Source organism: Triticum dicoccoides, unplaced genomic scaffold, assembly GCF_002162155.2.
Source record: "Triticum dicoccoides isolate Atlit2015 ecotype Zavitan unplaced genomic scaffold, WEW_v2.0 scaffold82137, whole genome shotgun sequence".
Lineage (NCBI taxonomy): Eukaryota > Viridiplantae > Streptophyta > Magnoliopsida > Poales > Poaceae > Triticum > Triticum dicoccoides.
This window is the reverse complement of record NW_021302573.1, coordinates 1-20,541: the sequence shown is the minus strand read 5'-3', so window position 1 is coordinate 20,541 and position 20,541 is coordinate 1. Positions and strand designations below refer to the sequence as shown.

Here is a 20,541-nt window from a genome sequence, read left to right as displayed (position 1 = left end):
TCAGAACTCCGAAGTTAAGCGTGCTTGGGCGAGAGTAGTACTAGGATGGGTGACCTCCTTGGAAGTCCTCGTGTTGCATTCCTTTTATAATTATTTTTTGCGCCTTGTGACAAACATATCGCACGTGCGCGATATATATTAATCCCGTTATATTATTTTTGACGTTTGCGATATGTTTAAGCTCGATGCTCATTGCTCGCGCGTCTTGGGGCGGCTTTGTGGCGCGAAGAGCGCTTTCTGAAAGGGGTGGAAAAAACTCGTGTTGCTGCGGTATGGAGGGAGGGGTGGAAACCGTGGAAAACTCGTCTCCGTGATTGAGCGGGAGAGTAAGTAGTATAGGACATTATTCATTGTTAGGGAACGGTTGTAATGGTAGTGAGAATGTAGAATCGTCTTTGGAGCGGACCTGGGAGTGGCAAGCATAAGGGACGAAGACAGGGAAAAATTTCAGATGCGATCATACCAGCACTAAAGCACCGGATCCCATTAGAACTCCGAAGTTAAGCGTGCTTGGGCGAGAGTAGTACTAGGATGGGTGACCTTCTGGGAAGTCCTCGTGTTGCATTCCTTTTATAATTATTTTTTGCGCCTTGTGACAAACATATCGCACGAGCGCGATATATATTAATCCCGTTATATTATTTTTGACGTTTGCGATATGTTTAAGCTCGATGCTCATTGCTCGCGCGTCTTGGGGCGGCTTTGTGGCGCGAAGAGCGCTTTCTGAAAGGGGTGGAAAAAACTCGTGTTGCTGCGGTATGGAGGGAGGGGTGGAAACCGTGGAAAACTCGTCCCCGTGATTGAGCGGGAGAGTAAGTAGTATAGGACATTATCCATTGTTAGGGAACGGTTGTAATGGTAGTGAGAATGTAGAATCGTATTTGGAGCGGACCTGGGAGTGGCAAGCATAAGGGACGAAGACGGGGAAACATGTCGGATGCGATCATACCAGCACTAAAGCACCGGATCCCATCAGAACCCCGAAGTTAAGCGTGCTTGGGCGAGAGTAGTACTAGGATGGGTGACCTCCTGGGAAGTCCTCGTGTTGCATTCCTTTTATATTTATTTTTTGCGCCTTGTGACAAACATATCGCACGTGCGTGATATATATTAATCCCGTTATATTATTTTTGACGTTTGCGATATGTTTAAGCTCGATGCTCATTGCTCGCGCGTCTTGGGGCGGCTTTGTGGCGCGAAGAGCGCTTTCTGAAAGGGGTGGAAAAAACTCGTGTTGCTGCGGTATGGAGGGAGGGGTGGAAACCGTGGAAAACTCGTCTCCGTGATTGAGCGGGAGAGTAAGTAGTATAGGACATTATCCATTGTTAGGGAACGGTTGTAATGGTAGTGAGAATGTAGAATCGTCTTTGGAGCGGACCTGGGAGTGGCAAGCATAAGGGACGAAGACGGGGAAACATGTTGGATGCGATCATACCAGCACTAAAGCACCGGATCCCATCAGAACTCCGAAGTTAAGCGTGCTTGGGCGAGAGTAGTACTAGGATGGGTGACCTCCTGGGAAGTCCTCGTGTTGCATTCCGTTTATAATTATTTTTTGCGCCTTGTGACAAACATATCGCACGTGCGCGATATATATTAATCCCGTTATATTATTTTTGACGTTTGCGATATGTTTAAGCTCGATGCTCATTGCTCGCGCGTCTTGGGGCGGCTTTGTGGCGCGAAGAGCGCTTTCTGAAAGGGGTGGAAAAAACTCGTGTTGCTGCGGTATGGAGGGAGGGGTGGAAACCGTGGAAAACTCGTCTCCGTGATTGAGCGGGAGAGTAAGTAGTATAGGACATTATCCATTGTTAGGGAACGGTTGTAATGGTAGTGAGAATGTAGAATCGTCTTTGGAGCGGACCTGGGAGTGGCAAGCATAAGGGACGAAGACGGGGAAACATGTCGGATGCGATCATACCAGCACTAAAGCACCGGATCCCATTAGAACTCCGAAGTTAAGCGTGCTTGGGCGAGAGTAGTACTAGGATGGGTGACCTCTTGGGAAGTCCTCGTGTTGCATTCCTTTTATAATTATTTTTTGCGCCTTGTGACAAACATATCGCACGTGCGCGATATATATTAATCCCGTTATATTATTTTTGACGTTTGCGATATGTTTAAGCTCGATGCTCATTGCTCGCGCGTCTTGGGGCGGCTTTGTGGCGTGAAGAGCGCTTTCTGAAAGGGGTGGAAAAAACTCGTGTTGCTGCGGTATGGAGGGAGGGGTGGAAACCGTGGAAAACTCGTCTCCGTGATTGAGCGGGAGAGTAAGTAGTATAGGACACTATCCATTGTTAGGGAACGGTTGTAATGGTACTGAGAATGTAGAATCGTCTTTGGAGCGGACCTGGGAGTGGCAAGCATAAGGGACGAAGACGGGGAAACATGTCGGATGCGATCATACCAGCACTAAAGCATCGGATCCCATCAGAACTCCGAAGTTAAGCGTGCTTGGGCGAGAGTAGTACTAGGATGGGTGACCTCCTGGGAAGTCCTCGTGTTGCATTCCTTTTATAATTATTTTTTGCGCCTTGTGACAAACATATCGCACGTGCGCGATATATATTAATCCTGTTATATTATTTTTGACGTTTGCGATATGTTTAAGCTCGATGCTCATTGCTCGCGCGTCTTGGGGCGGCTTTGTGGCGCGAAGAGCGCTTTCTGAAAGGGGTGGAAAAAACTCGTGTTGCTGCGGTATGGAGGGAGGGGTGGAAACCGTGGAAAACTCGTCTCCGTGATTGAGCGGGAGAGTAAGTAGTATAGGACATTATCCATTGTTAGGGAACGGTTGTAATGGTAGTGAGAATGTAGAATCGTCTTTGGAGCGGACCTGGGAGTGGCAAGCATAAGGGACGAAGACGGGGAAACATGTCGGATGCGATCATACCAGCACTAAAGCACCGGATCCCATCAGAACTCCGAAGTTAAGCGTGCTTGGGCGAGAGTAGTACTAGGATGGGTGACCTCCTGGGAAGTCCTCGTGTTGCATTCCTTTTATATAATTATTTTGTCGCCTCGTGACAAACATATCGCACGTGCGCGATATATATTAATCCCGTTATATTATTTTTGACGTTTGCGATATGTTTAAGCTCGATGCTCATTGCTCGCGCGTCTTGGGGCGGCTTTGTGGCGCGAAGAGCGCTTTCTGAAAGGGGTGGAAAAAACTCGTGTTGCTGCGGTATGGAGGGAGGGGTGGAAACCGTGGAAAACTCGTCTCCGTGATTGAACGGAAGAGTAAGTAGTATAGGACACTATCCATTGTTAGGGAACGGTTGTAATGGTAGTGAGAATGTAGAATCGTCTTTGGAGCGGACCTGGGAGTGGCAAGCATAAGGGACGAAGACGGGGAAACATGTCGGATGCGATCATACCAGCACTAAAGCACCGGATCCCATCAGAACTCCGAAGTTAAGCGTGCTTGGGCGAGAGTAGTACTAGGATGGGTGACCTCCTGGGAAGTCCTCGTGTTGCATTCCTTTTATAATTATTTTTTGCGCCTTGTGACAAACATATCGCACGTGCGCGATATATATTAATCCCGTTATATTATTTTTGACGTTTGCGATATGTTTAAGCTCGATGCTCATTGCTCGCGCGTCTTGGGGCGGCTTTGTGGCGCGAAGAGCGCTTTCTGAAAGGGGTGGAAAAAACTCGTGTTGCTGCGGTATGGAGGGAGGGGTGGAAACCGTGGAAAACTCGTCTCCGTGATTGAGCGGGAGAGTAAGTAGTATAGGACATTATCTATTGTTAGGGAACGGTTGTAATGGTAGTGAGAATGTAGAATCGTCTTTGGAGCGGACCTGGGAGTGGCAAGCATAAGGGACGAAGACGGGGAAACATGTCGGATGCGATCATACCAGCGCTAAAGCACCGGATCCCATCAGAACTCCGAAGTTAAGCGTGCTTGGGCGAGAGTAGTACTAGGATGGGTGACCTCCTTGGAAGTCCTCGTGTTGCATTCCTTTTATAATTATTTTTTGCGCCTTGTGACAAACATATCGCACGTGCGCGATATATATTAATCCCGTTATATTATTTTTGACGTTTGCGATATGTTTAAGCTCGATGCTCATTGCTCGCGCGTCTTGGGGCGGCTTTGTGGCGCGAAGAGCGCTTTCTGAAAGGGGTGGAAAAAACTCGTGTTGCTGCGGTATGGAGGGAGGGGTGGAAACCGTGGAAAACTCGTCTCCGTGATTGAGCGGGAGAGTAAGTAGTATAGGACATTATCCATTGTTAGGGAATGGTTGTAATGGTAGTGAGAATGTAGAATCGTCTTTGGAGCGGACCTGGGAGTGGCGAGCATAAGGGACGAAGACGGGGAAACATGTCGGATGCGATCATACCAGCACTAAAGCACCGGATCCCATTAGAACTCTGAAGTTAAGCGTGCTTGGGCGAGAGTAGTACTAGGATGGGTGACCTCCTGGGAAGTCCTCGTGTTGCATTCCTTTTATAATTATTTTTTGCGCCTTGTGACAAACATATCGCACGTGCGCGATATATATTAATCCCGTTATATTATTTTTGACGTTTGCGATATGTTTAAGCTCGATGCTCATTGCTCGCGCGTCTTGGGGCGGCTTTGTGGCGCGAAGAGCGCTTTCTGAAAGGGGTGGAAAAAACTCGTGTTGCTGCGGTATGGAGGGAGGGGTGGAAACCGTGGAAAACTCGTCTCCGTGATTGAGCGGGAGAGTAAGTAGTATAGGACATTATCCATTGTTAGGGAACGGTTGTAATGGTAGTGAGAATGTAGAATCGTCTTTGGAGCGGACCTGGGAGTGCCAAGCATAAGGGACGAAGACGGGGAAACATGTCGGATGCGATCATACCAGCACTAAAGCACCGGATCCCATCAGAACTCCGAAGTTAAGCGTGCTTGGGCGAGAGTAGTACTAGGATGGGTGACCTCCTGGGAAGTCCTCGTGTTGCATTCCTTTTATAATTATTTTTTGCGCCTTGTGACAAACATATCGCACGTGCGCGATATATATTAATCCCGTTATATTATTTTTGACGTTTGCGATATGTTTAAGCTCGATGCTCATTGCTCGCGCGTCTTGGGGCGGCTTTGTGGCGCGAAGAGCGCTTTCTGAAAGGGGTGGAAAAAACTCGTGTTGCTGCGGTATGGAGGGAGGGGTGGAAACCGTGGAAAACTCGTCTCCGTGATTGAGCGCGAGAGTAAGTAGTATAGGACATTATCCATTGTTAGGGAACGGTTGTAATGGTAGTGAGAATGTAGAATCGTCTTTGGAGCGGACCTGGGAGTGGCAAGCATAAGGGACGAAGACGGGGAAACATGTCGGATGCGATCATACCAGCGCTAAAGCACCGGATCCCATCAGAACTCCGAAGTTAAGCGTGCTTGGGCGAGAGTAGTACTAGGATGGGTGACCTCCTTGGAAGTCCTCGTGTTGCATTCCTTTTATAATTATTTTTTGCGCCTTGTGACAAACATATCGCACGTGCACGATATATATTAATCCCGTTATATTATTTTTGACGTTTGCGATATGTTTAAGCTCGATGCTCATTGCTCGCGCGTCTTGGGGCGGCTTTGTGGCGCGAAGAGCGCTTTCTGAAAGGGGTGGAAAAAACTCGTGTTGCTGCGGTATGGAGGGAGGGGTGGAAACCGTGGAAAACTCGTCTCCGTGATTGAGCGGGAGAGTAAGTAGTATAGGACATTATCCATTGTTAGGGAACGGTTGTAATGGTAGTGAGAATGTAGAATCGTCTTTGGAGCGGACCTGGGAGTGGCAAGCATAAGGGACGAAGACAGGGAAACATTTCGGATGCGATCATACCAGCACTAAAGCACCGGATCCCATTAGAACTCCGAAGTTAAGCGTGCTTGGGCGAGAGTAGTACTAGGATGGGTGACCTCCTGGGAAGTCCTCGTGTTGCATTCCTTTTATAATTATTTTTTGCGCCTTGTGACAAACATATCGCACGTGCGCGATATATATTAATCCCGTTATATTATTTTTCACGTTTGCGATATGTTTAAGCTCGATGCTCATTGCTCGCGCGTCTTGGGGCGGCTTTGTGGCGCGAAGAGCGCTTTCTGAAAGGGGTGGAAAAAACTCGTGTTGCTGCGGTATGGAGGGAGGGGTGGAAACCGTGGAAAACTCGTCTCCGTGATTGAGCGGGAGAGTAAGTAGTATAGGACATTATCCATTGTTAGGGAACGGTTGTAATGGTAGTGAGAATGTAGAATCGTCTTTGGAGCGGACCTGGGAGTGGCAAGCATAAGGGACGAAGACGGGGAAACATGTCGGATGCGATCATACCAGCACAAAAGCACCGGATCCCATCAGAACCCCGAAGTTAAGCGTGCTTGGGCGAGAGTAGTACTAGGATGGGTGACCTCCTGGGAAGTCCTCGTGTTGCATTCCTTTTATAATTATTTTTTGCGCCTTGTGACAAACATATCGCACGTGCGCGATATATATTAATCCCGTTATATTATTTTTGACGTTTGCGATATGTTTAAGCTCGATGCTCATTGCTCGCGCGTCTTGGGGCGGCTTTGTGGCGCGAAGAGCGCTTTCTGAAAGGGGTGGAAAAAACTCGTGTTGCTGCGGTATGGAGGGAGGGGTGGAAACCTTGGAAAACTCGTCTCCGTGATTGAGCGGGAGAGTAAGTAGTATAGGACATTATCCATTGTTAGGGAACGGTTGTAATGGTAGTGAGAATGTAGAATCGTCTTTGGAGCGGACCTGGGAGTGGCAAGCTTAAGGGACGAAGACGGGGAAACATGTCGGATGCGATCATACCAGCACTAAAGCACCGGATCCCATCAGAACTCCGAAGTTAAGCGTGCTTGGGCGAGAGTAGTACTAGGATGGGTGACCTCCTGGGAAGTCCTCGTGTTGCATTCCTTTTATAATTATTTTTTGCGCCTTGTGACAAACATATCGCACGTGCGCGATATATATTAATCCCGTTATATTATTTTTGACGTTTGCGATATGTTTAAGCTCGATGCTCATTGCTCGCGCGTCTTGGGGCGGCTTTGTGGCGCGAAGAGCGCTTTCTGAAAGGGGTGGAAAAAACTCGTGTTGCTGCGGTATGGAGGGAGGGGTGGAAACCGTGGAAAACTCGTCTCCGTAATTGAGCGGGAGAGTAAGTAGTATAGGACATTATCCATTGTTAGGGAACGGTTGTAATGGTAGTGAGAATGTAGAATCGTCTTTGGAGCGGACCTGGGAGTGGCAAGCATAAGGGACGAAGACGGGGAAACATGTCGTATGCGATCATACCAGCGCTAAAGCACCGGATCCCATCAGAACTCCGAAGTTAAGCGTGCTTGGGCGAGAGTAGTACTAGGATGGGTGACCTCCTGGGAAGTCCTCGTGTTGCATTCCTTTTATAATTATTTTTTGCGCCTTGTGACAAACATATCGCACGTGCGCGATATATATTAATCCCGTTATATTATTTTTGACGTTTGCGATATGTTTAAGCTCGATGCTCATTGCTCGCGCGTCTTGGGGCGGCTCATTGCTCGCGCGTCTTGGGGCGGCTTTGTGGCGCGAAGAGCGCTTTCTGAAAGGGGTGGAAAAAACTCGTGTTGCTGCGGTATGGAGGGAGGGGTGGAAACCGTGGAAAACTCGTCTCCGTGATTGAGCGGGAGAGTAAGTAGTATAGGACATTATCCATTGTTAGGGAACGATTGTAATGGTAGTGAGAATGTAGAATCGTCTTTGGAGCGGACCTGGGAGTGGCAAGCATAAGGGACGAAGACGGGGAAACATGTCGGATGCGATCATACCAGCGCTAAAGCACCGGATCCCATCAGAACTCCGAAGTTAAGCGTGCTTGGGCGAGAGTAGTACTAGGATGGGTGACCTCCTTGGAAGTCCTCGTGTTGCATTCCTTTTATAATTATTTTTTGCGCCTTGTGACAAACATATCGCACGTGCGCGATATATATTAATCCCGTTATATTATTTTTGACGTTTGCGATATGTTTAAGCTCGATGCTCATTGCTCGCGTGTCTTGGGGCGGCTTTGTGGCGCGAAGAGCGCTTTCTGAAAGGGGTGGAAAAAACTCGTGTTGCTGCGGTATGGTGGGAGGGGTGGAAATCGTGGAAAACTCGTCTCCGTGATTGAGCGGGAGAGTAAGTAGTATAGGACATTATCCATTGTTAGGGAACGGTTGTAATGGTAGTGAGAATGTAGAATCGTCTTTGGAGCGGACCTGGGAGTGGCGAGCATAAGGGACGAAGACGGGGAAACATGTCGCATGCGATCATACCAGCACTAAAGCACCGGATCCCATTAGAACTCTGAAGTTAAGCGTGCTTGGGCGAGTGTAGTACTAGGATGGGTGACCTCCTGGGAAGTCCTCGTGTTGCATTCCTTTTATAATTATTTTTTGCGCCTTGTGACAAACATATCGCACGTGCGCGATATATATTAATCCCGTTATATTATTTTTGACGTTTGCGATATGTTTAAGCTCGATGCTCATTGCTCGCGCGTCTTGGGGCGGCTTTGTGGCGCGAAGAGCGCTTTCTGAAAGGGGTGGAAAAAACTCGTGTTGCTGCGGTATGGAGGGAGGGGTGGAAACCGTGGAAAACTCGTCTCCGTGATTGAGCGGGAGAGTAAGTAGTATAGGACATTATCCATTGTTAGGGAACGGTTGTAATGGTAGTGAGAATGTAGAATCGTCTTTGGAGCGGACCTGGGAGTGGCAAGCATAAGGGACGAAGACGGGGAAACATGTCGGATGCGATCATACCAGCGCTAAAGCACCGGATCCCATCAGAACTCCGAAGTTAAGCGTGCTTGGGCGAGAGTAGTACTAGGATGGGTGACCTCCTGGGAAGTCCTCGTGTTGCATTCCTTTTATAATTATTTTTTGCGCCTTGTGACAAACATATCGCACGTCCGCGATATATATTAATCCCGTTATATTATTTTTGACATTTGCGATATGTTTAACCTCGATGCTCATTGCTCGCGCGTCTTGGGGCGGCTTTGTGGCGCGAAGAGCGCTTTCTGAAAGGGGTGGAAAAAACTCGTGTTGCTGCGGTATGGAGGGAGGGGTGGAAACCGTGGAAAACTCGTCTCCGTGATTGAGCGGGAGAGTAAGTAGTATAGGACATTATCCATTGTTAGGGAACGGTTGTAATGGTAGTGAGAATGTAGAATCGTCTTTGGAGCGGACCTGGGAGTGGCAAGCATAAGGGACGAAGACGGGGAAACATGTCGGATGCGATCATACCAGCGCTAAAGCACCGGATCCCATCAGAACTCCGAAGTTAAGCGTGCTTGGGCGAGAGTAGTACTAGGATGGGTGACCTCCTTGGAAGTCCTCGTGTTGCATTCCTTTTATAATTATTTTTTGCGCCTTGTGACAAACATATCGCACGTGCGCGATATATATTAATCCCGTTATATTATTTTTGACGTTTGCGATATGTTTAAGCTCGATGCTCATTGCTCGCGCGTCTTGGGGCGGCTTTGTGGCGCGAAGAGCGCTTTCTGAAAGGGGTGGAAAAAACTCGTGTTGCTGCGGTATGGAGGGAGGGGTGGAAACCGTGGAAAACTCGTCTCCGTGATTGAGCGGGAGAGTAAGTAGTATAGGACATTATCCATTGTTAGGGAACGGTTGTAATGGTAGTGAGAATGTAGAATCGTCTTTGGAGCGGACCTGGGAGTGGCAAGCATAAGGGACGAAGACAGGGAAACATTTCGGATGCGATCATACCAGCACTAAAGCACCGGATCCCATTAGAACTCCGAAGTTAAGCGTGCTTGGGCGAGAGTAGTACTAGGATGGGTGACCTTCTGGGAAGTCCTCGTGTTGCATTCCTTTTATAATTATTTTTTGCGCCTTGTGACAAACATATCGCACGTGCGCGATATATATTAATCCCGTTATATTATTTTTGACGTTTGCGATATGTTTAAGCTCGATGCTCATTGCTCGCGCGTCTTGGGGCGGCTTTGTGGCGCGAAGAGCGCTTTCTGAAAGGGGTGGAAAAAACTCGTGTTGCTGCGGTATGGAGGGAGGGGTGGAAACCGTGGAAAACTCGTCTCCGTGATTGAGCGGGAGAGTAAGTAGTATAGGACATTATCCATTGTTAGGGAACGGTTGTAATGGTAGTGAGAATGTAGAATCGTATTTGGAGCGGACCTGGGAGTGGCAAGCATAAGGGACGAAGACGGGGAAACATGTCGGATGCGATCATACCAGCACTAAAGCACCGGATCCCATCAGAACCCCGAAGTTAAGCGTGCTTGGGCGAGAGTAGTACTAGGATGGGTGACCTCCTGGGAAGTCCTCGTGTTGCATTCCTTTTATAATTATTTTTTGCGCCTTGTGACAAACATATCGCACGTGCGCGATATATATTAATCCCGTTATATTATTTTTGACGTTTGCGATATGTTTAAGCTCGATGCTCATTGCTCGCGCGTCTTGGGGCGGCTTTGTGGCGCGAAGAGCGCTTTCTGAAAGGGGTGGAAAAAACTCGTGTTGCTGCGGTATGGAGGGAGGGGTGGAAACCGTGGAAAACTCGTCTCCGTGATTGAGCGGGAGAGTAAGTAGTATAGGACATTATCCATTGTTAGGGAACGGTTGTAATGGTAGTGAGAATGTAGAATCGTCTTTGGAGCGGACCTGGGAGTGGCAAGCATAAGGGACGAAGACGGGGAAACATGTCGGATGCGATCATACCAGCACTAAAGCACCGAATCCCATCAGAACTCCGAAGTTAAGCGTGCTTGGGCGAGAGTAGTACTAGGATGGGTGACCTCCTGGGAAGTCCTCGTGTTGCATTCCTTTTATAATTATTTTTTGCGCCTTGTGACAAACATATCGCACGTGCGCGATATATATTAATCCCGTTATATTATTTTTGACGTTTGTGATATGTTTAAGCTCGATGCTCATTGCTCGCGCGTCTTGGGGCGGCTTTGTGGCGCGAAGAGCGCTTTCTGAAAGGGGTGGAAAAAACTCGTGTTGCTGCGGTATGGAGGGAGGGGTGGAAACCGTGGAAAACTCGTCTCCGTGATTGAGCGGGAGAGTAAGTAGTATAGGACATTATCCATTGTTAGGGAACGGTTGTAATGGTAGTGAGAATGTAGAATCGTCTTTGGAGCGGACCTGGGAGTGGCAAGCATAAGGGACGAAGACGGGGAATCATGTCGGATGCGATCATACCAGCACTAAAGCACCGGATCCCATCAGAACTCCGAAGTTAAGCGTGCTTGGGCGAGAGTAGTACTAGGATGGGTGACCTCCTGGGAAGTCCTCGTGTTGCATTCCTTTTATAATTATTTTATGCGCCTTGTGACAAACATATCGCACGTGCGCGATATATATTAATCCCGTAATATTATTTTTGACGTTTGCGATATGTCTAAGCTCGATGCTCATTGCTCGCGCGTCTTGGGGCAGCTTTGTGGCGTGAAGAGCGCTTTCTGAAAGGGGTGGAAAAAACTCGTGTTGCTGCGGTATGGAGGGAGGGGTGGAAACCGTGGAAAACTCGTGTCTGTGATTGAGCGGGAGAGTAAGTAGTATAGGACATTATCCATTGTTAGGGAACGGTTGTAATGGTAGTGAGAATGTAGAATCGTCTTTGGAGCGGACCTGGGAGTGGCAAGCATAAGGGACGAAGACGGGGAAACATGTCGGATGCGATCATACCAGCACTAAAGCACCGGATCCCATCAGAACTCCGAAGTTAAGCGTGCTTGGGCGAGAGTAGTACTAGGATGGGTGACCTCCTGGGAAGTCCTCGTGTTGCATTCCTTTTATAATTATTTTTTGCGCCTTGTGACAAACATATCGCACGTGCGCGATATATATTAATCCCGTAATATTATTTTTGACGTTTGCGATATGTTTAAGCTCGATGCTCATTGCTCGCGCGTCTTGGGGCGGCTTTGTGGTGCGAAGAGCGCTTTCTGAAAGGGGTGGAAAAAACTCGTGTTGCTGCGGTATGGAGGGAGGGGTGGAAACCGTGGAAAACTCGTCTCCGTGATTGAGCGGGAGAGTAAGTAGTATAGGACATTATCCATTGTTAGGGAACGGTTGTAATGGTAGTGAGAATGTAGAATGGTCTTTGGAGCGGACCTGGGAGTGGCAAGCATAAGGGACGAAGACGGGGAAACATGTCGGATGCGATCATACCAGCACTAAAGCACCGGATCCCATCAGAACTCCGAAGTTAAGCATGCTTGGGCGAGAGTAGTACTAGGATGGGTGACCTCCTGGGAAGTCCTTGTGTTGCATTCCTTTTATAATTATTTTTTGTGCCTTGTGACAAACATATCGCACGTGCGCGATATATATTAATCCCGTTATATTATTTTTGACGTTTGCGATATGTCTAAGCTCGATGCTCATTGCTCGCGCGTCTTGGGGCGGCTTTGTGGCGCGAAGAGCGCTTTCTGAAAGGGGTGGAAAAAACTCGTGTTGCTGCGGTATGGAGGGAGGGGTGGAAACCGTGGAAAACTCGTCTCTGTGATTGAGCGGGAGAGTAAGTAGTATAGGACATTATCCATTGTTAGGGAACGGTTGTAATGGTAGTGAGAATGTAGAATCGTCTTTGGAGCGGACCTGGGAGTGGCAAGCATAAGGGACGAAGACAGGGAAACATGTCGGATGCGATCATACCAGCACTAAAGCACCGGATCCCATCAGAACTCCGAAGTTAAGCGTGCTTGGGCGAGAGTAGTACTAGGATGGGTGACCTCCTGGGAAGTCCTCGTGTTGCATTCCTTTTATAATTATTTTTTGCGCCTTGTGACAAACATATCGCACGTGCGCGATATATATTAATCCCGTTATATTATTTTTGACGTTTGTGATATGTTTAAGCTCGATGCTCATTGCTCGCGCGTCTTGGGGCGGCTTTGTGGCGCGAAGAGCGCTTTCTGAAAGGGGTGGAAAAAACTCGTGTTGCTGCGGTATGGAGGGAGGGGTGGAAACCGTGGAAAACTCGTCTCCGTGATTGAGCGGGAGAGTAAGTAGTATAGGACATTATCCATTGTTAGGGAACGGTTGTAATGGTAGTGAGAATGTAGAATCGTCTTTGAAGCGGACCTGGGAGTGGCAAGCATAAGGGACGAAGACGGGGAAACATGTAGGATGCGATCATACCAGCACTAAAGCACCGGATCCCATCAGAACTCCGAAGTTAAGCGTGCTTGGGCGAGAGTAGTACTAGGATGGGTGACCTCCTGGGAAGTCCTCGTGTTGCATTCCTTTTATAATTATTTTTTGCGCCTTGTGACAAACATATCGCACGTGCGCGATATATATTAATCCCGTAATATTATTTTTGACGTTTGCGATATGTCTAAGCTCGATGCTCATTGCTCGCGCGTCTTGGGGCGGCTTTGTGGCGCGAAGAGCGCTTTCTGAAAGGGGTGGAAAAAACTCGTGTTGCTGCGGTATGGAGGGAGGGGTGAATACCGTGGAAAACTCGTCTCTGTGATTGAGCGGGAGAGTAAGTAGTATAGGACATTATCCATTGTTAGGGAACGGTTGTAATGGTAGTGAGAATGTAGAATCGTCTTTGGAGCGGACCTGGGAGTGGCAAGCATAAGGGACGAACACGGGGAAACATGTCGAATGCGATCATACCAGCACTAAAGCACCGGATCCCATCAGAACTCCGAAGTTAAGCGTGCTTGGGCGAGAGTAGTACTAGGATGGGTGACCTCCTGGGAAGTCCTCGTGTTGCATTCCTTTTATAATTATTTTTTGCGCCTTGTGACAAACATATCGCACGTGCGCGATATATATTAATCCCGTAATATTATTTTTGACGTTTGCGATATGTCTAAGCTCGATGCTCATTGCTCGCGCGTCTTGGGGCGGCTTTGTGGCGCGAAGAGCGCTTTCTGAAAGGGGTGGAAAAAACTCGTGTTGCTGCGGTATGGAGGGAGGGGTGGAAACCGTGGAAAACTCGTCTCTGTGATTGAGCGGGAGAGTAAGTAGTATAGGACATTATCCATTGTTAGGGAACGGTTGTAATGGTAGTGAGAATGTAGAATCGTCTTTGGAGCGGACCTGGGAGTGGCAAGCATAAGGGACGAAGACGGGGAAACATGTCGGATGCGATCATACCAGCACTAAAGCACCGGATCCCATCAGAACTCCGAAGTTAAGCGCGCTTGGGCGAGAGTAGTACTAGGATGGGTGACCTCCTGGGAAGTCCTCGTGTTGCATTCCTTTTATAATTATTTTTTGCGCCTTGTGACAAACATATCGCACGTGCGCGATATATATTAATCCCGTAATATTATTTTTGACGTTTGCGATATGTTTAAGCTCGATGCTCATTGCTCGCGCGTCTTGGGGAGGCTTTGTGGTGCGAAGAGCGCTTTCTGAAAGGGGTGGAAAAAACTCGTGTTGCTGCGGTATGGAGGGAGGGGTGGAAACCGTGGAAAACTCGTCTCCGTGATTGAGCGGGAGAGTAAGTAGTATAGGACATTATCCATTGTTAGGGAACGGTTGTAATGGTAGTGAGAATGTAGAATCGTCTTTGGAGCGGACCTGGGAGTGGCAAGCATAAGGGACGAAGACGGGGAAACATGTTGGATGCGATCATACCAGCACTAAAGCACCGGATCCCGTCAGAACTCCGAAGTTAAGCGTGCTTGGGCGAGAGTAGTACTAGGATGGGTGACCTCCTGGGAAGTCCTCGTGTTGCATTCCTTTTATAATTATTTTTTGCGCCTTGTGACAAACATATCGCACGTGCGCGATATATATTAATCCCGTTATATTATTGTTGACGTTTGCGATATGTTTAAGCTCGATGCTCATTGCTCGCGCGTCTTGGGGCGGCTTTGTGGCGCGAAGAGCGCTTTCTGAAAGGGGTGGAAAAAACTCGTGTTGCTGCGGTATGGAGGGAGGGGTGGAAACCGTGGAAAACTCGTCTCCGTGATTGAGCGGGAGAGTAAGTAGTATAGGACATTATCCATTGTTAGGGAACGGTTGTAATGGTAGTGAGAATGTAGAATCGTCTTTGGAGCGGACCTGGGAGTGGCAAGCATAAGGGACGAAGACGGGGAAACATGTCGGATGCGATCATACCAGCACTAAAGCACCGAATTCCATCAGAACTCCGAAGTTAAGCGTGCTTGGGCGAGAGTAGTACTAGGATGGGTGACCTCCTGGGAAGTCCTCGTGTTGCATTCCTTTTATAATTATTTTTTGCGCCTTGTGACAAACATATCGCACGTGCGCGATATATATTAATCCCGTTATATTATTTTTGACGTTTGCGATATGTTTAAGCTCGATGCTCATTGCTCGCGCGTCTTGGGGCGGCTTTGTGGCGCGAAGAGCGCTTTCTGAAAGGGGTGGAAAAAACTCGTGTTGCTGCGGTATGGAGGGAGGGGTGGAAACCGTGGAAAACTCGTCTCCGTGATTGAGCGGGAGAGTAAGTAGTATAGGACATTATCCATTGTTAGGGAACGGTTGTAATGGTAGTGAGAATGTAGAATCGTCTTTGGAGCGGACCTGGGAGTGGCAAGCATAAGGGACGAAGACGGGGAAACATGTCGGATGCGATCATACCAGCACTAAAGCACCGGATCCCATCAGAACTCCGAAGTTAAGCGTGCTTGGGCGAGAGTAGTACTAGGATGGGTGACCTCGTGGGAAGTCCTCGTGTTGCATTCCTTTTATAATTATTTTTTGCGCCTTGTGACAAACATATCGCACGTGCGCGATATATATTAATCCCGTTATATTATTTTTGACGTTTGCGATATGTTTAAGCTCGATGCTCATTGCTCGCGCGTCTTGGGGCGGCTTTGTGGCGCGAAGAGCGCTTTCTGAAAGGGGTGGAAAAAACTCGTGTTGCTGCGGTATGGAGGGAGGGGTGGAAACCGTGGAAAACTCGTCTCCGTGATTGAGCGGGAGAGTAAGTAGTATAGGACATTATCCATTGATAGGGAACGGTTGTAATGGTAGTGAGAATGTAGAATCGTCTTTGGAGCGGACCTGGGAGTGGCAAGCATAAGGGAGGAAGACGGGGAAACATGTCTACCAGCACTAAAGCACCGGATCCCATCAGAACTCCGAAGTTAAGCGTGCTTGGGCGAGAGTAGTACTAGGATGGGTGACCTCCTGTGAAGTCCTCGTGTTGCATTCCTTTTATAATTATTTTTTGCGCCTTGTGACAAACATATCGCACGTGCACGATATATATTAATCCCGTTATATTATTTTGGACGTTTGCGATATGTTTAAGCTCGATGCTCATTGCTCGCGCGTCTTGGGGCGGCTTTGTGGCGCGAAGAGCGCTTTCTGAAAGGGGTGGAAAAAACTCGTGTTGCTGTAGTATGGAGGGAGGGGTGGAAACCGTGGAAAACTCGTCTCCGTGATTGAGCGGGAGAGTAAGTAGTATAGGACATTATCCATTGTTAGGGAACGGTTGTAATGGTAGTGAGAATGTAGAATCGTCTTTGGAGCGGACCTGGGAGTGGCAAGCATAAGGGACGAAGACGGGGAAACATGTCGGATGCGATCATACCAGCACTAAAGCACCGGATCCCATCAGAACTCCGAAGTTAAGCGTGCTTGGGCGAGAGTAGTACTAGGATGGGTGACCTCCTGGGAAGTCCTCGTGTTGCATTCCTTTTATAATTATTTTTTTCGCCTTGTGACAAACATATCGCACGTGCGCGATATATATTAATCCCGTTATATTATTTTTGACGTTTGCGATATGTTTAAGCTCGATGCTCATTGCTCGCGCGTCTTGGGGCGGCTTTGTGGCGCGAAGAGCGCTTTCTGAAAGGGGTGGAAAAAACTCGTGTTGCTGCGGTATGGAGGGAGGGGTGGAAACCGTGGAAAACTCGTCTCCGTGATTGAGCGGGAGAGTAAGTAGTATAGGACATTATCCATTGTTAGGGAACGGTTGTAATGGTAGTGAGAATGTAGAATCGTCTTTGGAGAAGACCTGGGAGTGGCAAGCATAAGGGACGAAGACGGGGAAACATGTTGGATGCGATCATACCAGCACTAAAGCACCGGATCCCATCAGAACTCCGAAGTTAAGCGTGCTTGGGCGAGAGTAGTACTAGGATGGGTGACCTCCTGGAAAGTCCTCGTGTTGCATTCCTTTTATAATTATTTTTTGCGCCTTGTGACAAACATATCGCACGTGCGCGATATATATTAATCCCGTTATATTATTTTTGACGTTTGCGATATGTTTAAGCTCGATGCTCATTGCTCGCGCGTCTTGGGGCGGCTTTGTGGCGCGAAGAGCGCTTTCTGAAAGGGGTGGAAAAAACTCGTGTTGCTGCGGTATGGAGGGAGGGGTGGAAACCGTGGAAAACTCGTCTCCGTGATTGAGCGGGAGAGTAAGTAGTATAGGACATTATCCATCGTTAGGGAACGGTTGTAATGGTAGTGAGAATGTAGAATCGTCTTTGGAGCGGACCTGGGAGTGGCAAGCATAAGGGACGAAGACGGGGAAACATGTCGGATGCGATCATACCAGCACTAAAGCACCGAATCCCATCAGAACTCCGAAGTTAAGCGTGCTTGGGCGAGAGTAGTACTAGGATGGGTGACCTCCTGGGAAGTCCTCGTGTTGCATTCCTTTTATAATTATTTTTTGCACCTTGTGACAAACATATCGCACGTGCGCGATATATATTAATCCCGTTATATTATTATATATATTAATCCCGTTATATTATTTTTGACGTTTGCGATATGTTTAAGCTCGATGCTCATTGCTCGCGCGTCTTGGGGCGGCTTTGTGGCGCGAAGAGCGCTTTCTGAAAGGGGTGGAAAAAACTCGTGTTGCTGCGGTATGGAGGGAGGGGTGGAAACCGTGGAAAACTCGTCTCCGTGATTGAGCGGGAGAGTAAGTAGTATAGGACATTATCCATTGTTAGGGAACGGTTGTAATGGTAGTGAGAATGTAGAATCGTCTTTGGAGCGGACCTGGGAGTGGCAAGCATAAGGGACGAAGACGGGGAAACATGTCGGATGCGATCATACCAGCACTAAAGCACCGAATCCCATCAGAACTCCGAAGTTAAGCGTGCTTGGGCGAGAGTAGTACTAGGATGGGTGACCTCCTGGGAAGTCCTCGTGTTGCATTCCTTTTATAATTATTTTTTGCGCCTTGTGACAAACATATTGCACGTGCGCGATATATATTAATCCCGTTATATTATTTTTGACGTTTGCGATATGTTTAAGCTCGATGCTCATTGCTCGCGCGTCTTGGGGCGGCTTTGTGGCGCGAAGAGCGCTTTCTGAAAGGGGTGGAAAAAACTCGTGTTGCTGCGGTATGGAGGGAGGGGTGGAAACCGTGGAAAACTCGTCTCCGTGATTGAGCGGGAGAGTAAGTAGTATAGGACATTATCCATTGTTAGGGAACGGTTGTAATGGTAGTGAGAATGTAGAATCGTCTTTGGAGCGAACCTGGGAGTGGCAAGCATAAGGGACGAAGACGGGGAAACATGTCGGATGCGATCATACGAGCACTAAAGCACCGAATCCCATCAGAACTCCGAAGTTAAGCGTGCTTGGGCGAGAGTAGTACTAGGATGGGTGACCTCCTGTGAAGTCCTCGTGTTGCATTCCTTTTATAATTATTTTTTGCGCCTTGTGACAAACATATCGCACGTGCGCGATATATATTAATCCCGTTATATTATTTTTGACGTTAGCGATATGTTTAAGCTCGATGCTCATTGCTCGCGCGTCTTGGGGCGGCTTTGTGGCGCGAAGAGCGCTTTCTGAAAGGGGTGGAAAAAACTCGTGTTGCTGTGGTATGGAGGGAGGGGTGGAAACCGTGGAAAACTCGTCTCCGTGGTTGAGCGGGAGAGTAAGTAGTATATGACATTATCCATTGTTAGGGAACGGTTGTAATGGTAGTGAGAATGTAGAATCGTCTTTGGAGCGGACCTGGGAGTGGCAAGCATAAGGGACGAAGACGGGGAAACATGTCGGATGCGATCATACGAGCACTAAAGCACCGGATCCCATCAGAACTCCGAAGTTAAGCGTGCTTGGGCGAGAGTAGTACTAGGATGGGTGACCTCCTGGGAAGTCCTCGTGTTGCATTCCTTTTATAATTATTTTTTGCGCCTTGTGACAAACATATCGCACGTGCGCGATATATATTAATCCCGTTATATTATTTTTTACGTTTGCGATATGTTTAAGCTCGATGCTCATTGCTCGCGCGTCTTGGGGCGGCTTTGTGGCGCGAAGAGCGCTTTCTGAAAGGGGTGGAAAAAACTCATGTTGCTGCGGTATGGAGGGAGGGGTGGAAACCGTGGAAAACTCGTCTCCGTGATTGAGCGGGAGAGTAAGTAGTATAGGACATTATCCATTGTTAGGGAACGGTTGTAATGGTAGTGAGAATGTAGAATCGTCTTTGGAGCGGACCTGGGAGTGGCAAGCATAAGGGACGAAGACGGGGAAAAATGTCGGATGCGATCATACCAGCACTAAAGCACCGGATCCCATTAGAACTCCGAAGTTAAGCGTGCTTGGGCGAGAGTAGTACTAGGATGGGTGACCTCCTGGAAAGTCCTCGTGTTGCATTCCTTTTATAATTATTTTTTGCGCCTTGTGACAAACATATCGCACGTGCGCGATATATATTAATCCCGTTATATTATTTTTGACGTTTGCGATATGTTTAAGCTCGATGCTCATTGCTCGCGCGTCTTGGGGCGGCTTTGTGGCGCGAAGAGCGCTTTCTGAAAGGGGTGGAAAAAACTCGTGTTGCTGCGGTATGGAGGGAGGGGTGGAAACCGTGGAAAACTCGTCTCCGTGATTGAGCGGGAGAGTAAGTAGTATAGGACATTATCCATTGTTAGGGAACGGTTGTAATGGTAGTGAGAATGTAGAATCGTCTTTGGAGCGGACCTGGGAGTGGCAAGCATAAGGGACGAAGACGGGGAAACATGTCGGATGCGATCATACCAGCACTAAAGCACCGAATCCCATCAGAACTCCGAAGTTAAGCGGAAGTCCTCGTGTTGCATTCCTTTTATAATTATTTTTTGCGCCTTGTGACAAACATATCGCACGTGCGCGATATATATTAATCCCGTTATATTATTTTTGACGTTTGCGATTTGTTTAAGCTCGATGCTCATTGCTCGCGCGTCTTGGGGCGGCTTTGTGGCGCGAAGAGCGCTTTCTGAAAGGGGTGGAAAAAACTCGTGTTGCTGCGGTATGGAGGGAGGGGTGGAAACCGTGGAAAACTCGTCTCCGTGGTTGAGCGGGAGAGTAAGTAGTATATGACATTATCCATTGTTAGGGAACGGTTGTAATGGTAGTGAGAATGTAGAATCGTCTTTGGAGCGGACCTGGGAGTGGCAAGCATAAGGGACGAAGACGGGGAAACATGTCGGATGCGATCATACCAGCACTAAAGCACCGGATCCCATCAGAACTCCGAAGTTAAGCGTGCTTGGGCGAGAGTAGTACTAGGATGGGTGACCTCCTGGGAAGTCCTCGTGTTGCATTCCTTTTATAATTATTTTTTGCGCCTTGTGACAAACATATCGCACGTG

At 48.2% G+C, this 20,541-nt stretch overlaps 41 non-coding genes across 41 annotated transcripts; all 41 read left to right on the top strand.

Moving 5' to 3' along the window:
• The first annotated feature begins 449 nt into the window (after window positions 1–449).
• On the top strand, window positions 450–568 carry LOC119348011. Its single transcript, XR_005168656.1, has one exon. It is a non-coding gene; the product is annotated as a 5S ribosomal RNA (ribosomal RNA).
• A 367-nt stretch (window positions 569–935) lies between these two features.
• LOC119348014 lies at window positions 936–1,054 on the top strand. Its single transcript, XR_005168659.1, has one exon. It is a non-coding gene; the product is annotated as a 5S ribosomal RNA (ribosomal RNA).
• A 367-nt stretch (window positions 1,055–1,421) lies between these two features.
• Window positions 1,422–1,540, top strand: LOC119347992. The gene has a single exon (XR_005168633.1). It is a non-coding gene; the product is annotated as a 5S ribosomal RNA (ribosomal RNA).
• Window positions 1,541–1,907: 367 nt separating this feature from the next.
• On the top strand, window positions 1,908–2,026 carry LOC119347998. Its single transcript, XR_005168640.1, has one exon. It is a non-coding gene; the product is annotated as a 5S ribosomal RNA (ribosomal RNA).
• Window positions 2,027–2,393: 367 nt separating this feature from the next.
• On the top strand, window positions 2,394–2,512 carry LOC119348001. The gene has a single exon (XR_005168644.1). It is a non-coding gene; the product is annotated as a 5S ribosomal RNA (ribosomal RNA).
• Window positions 2,513–2,879: 367 nt separating this feature from the next.
• Window positions 2,880–2,998, top strand: LOC119347991. The gene has a single exon (XR_005168632.1). It is a non-coding gene; the product is annotated as a 5S ribosomal RNA (ribosomal RNA).
• A 368-nt stretch (window positions 2,999–3,366) lies between these two features.
• LOC119347990 lies at window positions 3,367–3,485 on the top strand. Its single transcript, XR_005168630.1, has one exon. It is a non-coding gene; the product is annotated as a 5S ribosomal RNA (ribosomal RNA).
• Window positions 3,486–3,852: 367 nt separating this feature from the next.
• LOC119348009 lies at window positions 3,853–3,971 on the top strand. Its single transcript, XR_005168653.1, has one exon. It is a non-coding gene; the product is annotated as a 5S ribosomal RNA (ribosomal RNA).
• A 367-nt stretch (window positions 3,972–4,338) lies between these two features.
• LOC119348003 lies at window positions 4,339–4,457 on the top strand. The gene has a single exon (XR_005168646.1). It is a non-coding gene; the product is annotated as a 5S ribosomal RNA (ribosomal RNA).
• Window positions 4,458–4,824: 367 nt separating this feature from the next.
• LOC119347989 lies at window positions 4,825–4,943 on the top strand. Its single transcript, XR_005168629.1, has one exon. It is a non-coding gene; the product is annotated as a 5S ribosomal RNA (ribosomal RNA).
• A 367-nt stretch (window positions 4,944–5,310) lies between these two features.
• LOC119348008 lies at window positions 5,311–5,429 on the top strand. The gene has a single exon (XR_005168652.1). It is a non-coding gene; the product is annotated as a 5S ribosomal RNA (ribosomal RNA).
• Window positions 5,430–5,796: 367 nt separating this feature from the next.
• LOC119347994 lies at window positions 5,797–5,915 on the top strand. The gene has a single exon (XR_005168635.1). It is a non-coding gene; the product is annotated as a 5S ribosomal RNA (ribosomal RNA).
• A 367-nt stretch (window positions 5,916–6,282) lies between these two features.
• LOC119348021 lies at window positions 6,283–6,401 on the top strand. Its single transcript, XR_005168668.1, has one exon. It is a non-coding gene; the product is annotated as a 5S ribosomal RNA (ribosomal RNA).
• Window positions 6,402–6,768: 367 nt separating this feature from the next.
• Window positions 6,769–6,887, top strand: LOC119347988. Its single transcript, XR_005168628.1, has one exon. It is a non-coding gene; the product is annotated as a 5S ribosomal RNA (ribosomal RNA).
• A 367-nt stretch (window positions 6,888–7,254) lies between these two features.
• On the top strand, window positions 7,255–7,373 carry LOC119348000. Its single transcript, XR_005168642.1, has one exon. It is a non-coding gene; the product is annotated as a 5S ribosomal RNA (ribosomal RNA).
• A 393-nt stretch (window positions 7,374–7,766) lies between these two features.
• On the top strand, window positions 7,767–7,885 carry LOC119348006. The gene has a single exon (XR_005168650.1). It is a non-coding gene; the product is annotated as a 5S ribosomal RNA (ribosomal RNA).
• Window positions 7,886–8,252: 367 nt separating this feature from the next.
• Window positions 8,253–8,371, top strand: LOC119348020. The gene has a single exon (XR_005168666.1). It is a non-coding gene; the product is annotated as a 5S ribosomal RNA (ribosomal RNA).
• Window positions 8,372–8,738: 367 nt separating this feature from the next.
• LOC119347997 lies at window positions 8,739–8,857 on the top strand. The gene has a single exon (XR_005168639.1). It is a non-coding gene; the product is annotated as a 5S ribosomal RNA (ribosomal RNA).
• A 367-nt stretch (window positions 8,858–9,224) lies between these two features.
• Window positions 9,225–9,343, top strand: LOC119348005. Its single transcript, XR_005168648.1, has one exon. It is a non-coding gene; the product is annotated as a 5S ribosomal RNA (ribosomal RNA).
• Window positions 9,344–9,710: 367 nt separating this feature from the next.
• Window positions 9,711–9,829, top strand: LOC119347999. Its single transcript, XR_005168641.1, has one exon. It is a non-coding gene; the product is annotated as a 5S ribosomal RNA (ribosomal RNA).
• A 367-nt stretch (window positions 9,830–10,196) lies between these two features.
• Window positions 10,197–10,315, top strand: LOC119348013. The gene has a single exon (XR_005168658.1). It is a non-coding gene; the product is annotated as a 5S ribosomal RNA (ribosomal RNA).
• A 367-nt stretch (window positions 10,316–10,682) lies between these two features.
• Window positions 10,683–10,801, top strand: LOC119348017. The gene has a single exon (XR_005168663.1). It is a non-coding gene; the product is annotated as a 5S ribosomal RNA (ribosomal RNA).
• A 367-nt stretch (window positions 10,802–11,168) lies between these two features.
• On the top strand, window positions 11,169–11,287 carry LOC119347987. The gene has a single exon (XR_005168627.1). It is a non-coding gene; the product is annotated as a 5S ribosomal RNA (ribosomal RNA).
• A 367-nt stretch (window positions 11,288–11,654) lies between these two features.
• On the top strand, window positions 11,655–11,773 carry LOC119347986. Its single transcript, XR_005168626.1, has one exon. It is a non-coding gene; the product is annotated as a 5S ribosomal RNA (ribosomal RNA).
• Window positions 11,774–12,140: 367 nt separating this feature from the next.
• On the top strand, window positions 12,141–12,259 carry LOC119348019. Its single transcript, XR_005168665.1, has one exon. It is a non-coding gene; the product is annotated as a 5S ribosomal RNA (ribosomal RNA).
• Window positions 12,260–12,626: 367 nt separating this feature from the next.
• LOC119348025 lies at window positions 12,627–12,745 on the top strand. The gene has a single exon (XR_005168672.1). It is a non-coding gene; the product is annotated as a 5S ribosomal RNA (ribosomal RNA).
• Window positions 12,746–13,112: 367 nt separating this feature from the next.
• Window positions 13,113–13,231, top strand: LOC119348018. Its single transcript, XR_005168664.1, has one exon. It is a non-coding gene; the product is annotated as a 5S ribosomal RNA (ribosomal RNA).
• Window positions 13,232–13,598: 367 nt separating this feature from the next.
• On the top strand, window positions 13,599–13,717 carry LOC119347985. Its single transcript, XR_005168624.1, has one exon. It is a non-coding gene; the product is annotated as a 5S ribosomal RNA (ribosomal RNA).
• A 367-nt stretch (window positions 13,718–14,084) lies between these two features.
• Window positions 14,085–14,203, top strand: LOC119348002. Its single transcript, XR_005168645.1, has one exon. It is a non-coding gene; the product is annotated as a 5S ribosomal RNA (ribosomal RNA).
• A 367-nt stretch (window positions 14,204–14,570) lies between these two features.
• Window positions 14,571–14,689, top strand: LOC119347995. The gene has a single exon (XR_005168636.1). It is a non-coding gene; the product is annotated as a 5S ribosomal RNA (ribosomal RNA).
• A 367-nt stretch (window positions 14,690–15,056) lies between these two features.
• Window positions 15,057–15,175, top strand: LOC119348022. Its single transcript, XR_005168669.1, has one exon. It is a non-coding gene; the product is annotated as a 5S ribosomal RNA (ribosomal RNA).
• Window positions 15,176–15,542: 367 nt separating this feature from the next.
• On the top strand, window positions 15,543–15,661 carry LOC119347993. Its single transcript, XR_005168634.1, has one exon. It is a non-coding gene; the product is annotated as a 5S ribosomal RNA (ribosomal RNA).
• A 356-nt stretch (window positions 15,662–16,017) lies between these two features.
• LOC119348024 lies at window positions 16,018–16,136 on the top strand. The gene has a single exon (XR_005168671.1). It is a non-coding gene; the product is annotated as a 5S ribosomal RNA (ribosomal RNA).
• A 367-nt stretch (window positions 16,137–16,503) lies between these two features.
• LOC119348007 lies at window positions 16,504–16,622 on the top strand. Its single transcript, XR_005168651.1, has one exon. It is a non-coding gene; the product is annotated as a 5S ribosomal RNA (ribosomal RNA).
• A 367-nt stretch (window positions 16,623–16,989) lies between these two features.
• LOC119348004 lies at window positions 16,990–17,108 on the top strand. Its single transcript, XR_005168647.1, has one exon. It is a non-coding gene; the product is annotated as a 5S ribosomal RNA (ribosomal RNA).
• A 367-nt stretch (window positions 17,109–17,475) lies between these two features.
• Window positions 17,476–17,594, top strand: LOC119348016. The gene has a single exon (XR_005168662.1). It is a non-coding gene; the product is annotated as a 5S ribosomal RNA (ribosomal RNA).
• A 393-nt stretch (window positions 17,595–17,987) lies between these two features.
• Window positions 17,988–18,106, top strand: LOC119348015. The gene has a single exon (XR_005168660.1). It is a non-coding gene; the product is annotated as a 5S ribosomal RNA (ribosomal RNA).
• A 367-nt stretch (window positions 18,107–18,473) lies between these two features.
• On the top strand, window positions 18,474–18,592 carry LOC119348023. Its single transcript, XR_005168670.1, has one exon. It is a non-coding gene; the product is annotated as a 5S ribosomal RNA (ribosomal RNA).
• A 367-nt stretch (window positions 18,593–18,959) lies between these two features.
• LOC119348012 lies at window positions 18,960–19,078 on the top strand. The gene has a single exon (XR_005168657.1). It is a non-coding gene; the product is annotated as a 5S ribosomal RNA (ribosomal RNA).
• A 367-nt stretch (window positions 19,079–19,445) lies between these two features.
• Window positions 19,446–19,564, top strand: LOC119348010. The gene has a single exon (XR_005168654.1). It is a non-coding gene; the product is annotated as a 5S ribosomal RNA (ribosomal RNA).
• Window positions 19,565–20,377: 813 nt separating this feature from the next.
• On the top strand, window positions 20,378–20,496 carry LOC119347996. The gene has a single exon (XR_005168638.1). It is a non-coding gene; the product is annotated as a 5S ribosomal RNA (ribosomal RNA).
• The last annotated feature ends 45 nt before the right edge of the window (window positions 20,497–20,541 follow it).